This window comes from Papio anubis, chromosome 5, assembly GCF_008728515.1.
Source record: "Papio anubis isolate 15944 chromosome 5, Panubis1.0, whole genome shotgun sequence".
Classification (NCBI taxonomy): Eukaryota; Metazoa; Chordata; class Mammalia; order Primates; family Cercopithecidae; genus Papio; species Papio anubis.
Window position 1 is genome coordinate 71,676,767 of NC_044980.1, and position 2,659 is coordinate 71,679,425.

Here is a 2,659-nt window from a genome sequence, read left to right on the forward strand (position 1 = left end):
CACATAATCAGAGCTCAATATGGGGTAGATTATAAAAATAAGAGCAGTCAAGGCTGAGAAAGGTGAAGGGGTTGCCTAAAGTGGAAATCAGTTTCCTGTCACCACAGGTGTGCAAGCACAGTCTCCACTCACCGTTAGGAAGGGATGAATGAGGAGTGGGGAGGGGTCTAAGCATCACTTGCATGGTTGGATAGGAAAACATTTGAAGTCCTTTTTACCCTGAGCAATTTTATGACTCTTAGAGAAGGTAGGGAACATATTTTTGTGCTTATAAAAAAATTGTTCTTTTGCTTTTACTGAAAACACTCTCTATGCAGCCGGCCTTTAACTTTTGAGTTTAAAAATCTTAGGCCTTATGATTTCTACTGGGAAGTTAAGACATTACACAATGTTCACTCCTATTCTATCTTTAATAACAAAGCTTGAAATGTGAGTCCCAAAACAAAGTTATGGCAAAATACATACCAGAATAGCAAGGAAAATAACCATACAGAAGTTTTGATGGACATGCCCACTGCATAAAGAATGCTGTTACCTCTAGAACAGTTAAGGAAATAGCATTATCTGTGAGTCATGGGATGCTGGAACTGTAAGTTTTCCTAAATGCATCATACAGATGACCCAATGTTTGCAAGAATTGAAATAAAGGTAAAGGGAAAACAGTATGGACTTCCTGTAAGCCTACTGAAAATTTGTGTCAGATATTTTAAATTAAAAATAGTACATTAGGCCAGGTGTAGTGGCTCATACCTGTAATCCCAGCACTTTGGGAGGCTGAGGCAGGTGAATCACCTGAGGTCAGGAGTTTGAGACCATCCTGGCTGGTGAATATGGTGAAACCCCATCTCTACTAAAAATACAAAAATTAGCTGGGCATGGTGGCACACACCTGTAATCCCTGCTACTCAGGAGGCTGAGACATGAGAATGGCTTGAACCCAGGAGGCAGAGGTTGCTGTGAGCCAAGATCTCATCACTGCACTCTAGCCTGGGTGACAAAGCAAGATTTTGTCTCAAAAAAATAAAAATAAAAAATAAAAATGGTACATTAAGTACGTGCATTTATATCTCTTCTGTCCAAAAGACCACCAGTCAAGACATATGAAAAAATATATATATGTATGTTATTATAGTCCAAAGAAGAGGAGGCAACAGCCACTTAGAAGTATAAAAGTTCTGAAGCTGGCACAGTGCCTCCTGCCTGTAATTTCAGCATTTTGGGAGGGTAAAGTGGGAAGATTACTTGAAGTCAGGAATTCAAGACCAGTCTGGGCAACATAGTGAGACCCCTGTCTCTACAAAAAATAAAGTAAAATAAAATATTTGAAAAAAGTGGATATAGGAGTAGTGACTGGTAGAACAGAACTGAAAAAGTTGAAATCTAAGAACTTTCAAAGGGAAGCATCAGTAAGAAGCAAGCCAGTTCACACTACAGAAACCTAGGAAGTCTTTGGAATTAAGAGTGTCAGGTATTTTGGAAAATGTAGGTTAATTATGGAAATAAAAACAGAGGACTGGTTGGAAGTCATGGAAAGAGAATTTATAATGCCATGTTTTCCCCTCCCCCACCCAGCAGGAAACTACTCCTTCCACCCCCACCAACACTCCCACTCCTGTAGTCTGGAAATTACACACTTATTCTCTGGAAAAAGTGGACATTAGAGGCTCCCCATTCTGGGACATCAGCACATCTTAGATCTTAGGGAAGGGTGGAAGGGAGATGTTCCATTGAAAATAGGAAGATTGAGTAAAAGTCTGAGTAGTAAACTAAGAGTCCCTCAGTCTCTTTCTCCACTGGAAAACAATGGCAGCCAGTAAAGTAGCACACAGGTGGAAGACTGGAGTCTTTTTCTTTGAAAGAAATGTAAAGATTCCAAAGAAAAGGTCTACAAACCCTGACATTTTAGGACTTGCAATTAAAGAATAGTTTACCACTTGGTCTCTCTAGAGCAGGGACTACCATTAAACAACTATCAATGAGCTCCATAATATGTCACTATTAAATTTGATCAGACAATTAAGGTCAACAGATTCCTCCAACATAAAAGACAAAAAAAAAAAAACACACAAGAAAAGAAAAAAAGGATCTAGAGGAAATAGAGATATTACAGAGAGCAGAATATTAAAAGAATTCTAATATCCTCAAAGAAATGGGAGAAAACATGAAACAAGAACAGGATGTTATGAAAAAACAATTTGAGTATTGAAAAAATGCCCTTGATAGCTGAAATAAAAATTTAACAGAAAGATTGGAAGATAAAATATCTCCCAGAGAGATGATGAAAAAGACAAAAGATAGGCAATAGGAGAGAAAATATCAAAAAAGTTAGAGTCAATCTAGAAAATTCTATATCTGACTAATAGGAGTCAAGAAAGAGAGATCAGAAAAAAATAAAGAAAATTATTAAATATATAATAAAAGATATTTCTCAGTATTTAATGAAATTATTCTCCAGATTGAACATGAGAATTGTATGCCCAACCTAATGAATTAACAAGGTTCACCAAGTCATGTTATTTTAAATTACGATGGAAATTACACTGAGAATAAAGAGTAGATCCTAAAAGTTTCCAGAGAAAGAAAAATAGTGGGGGAAAAAATTTAAAGAGTAGGAAACAGAATAGTATCAGATTTATCAACAGCAGCATCAGAACTTAAA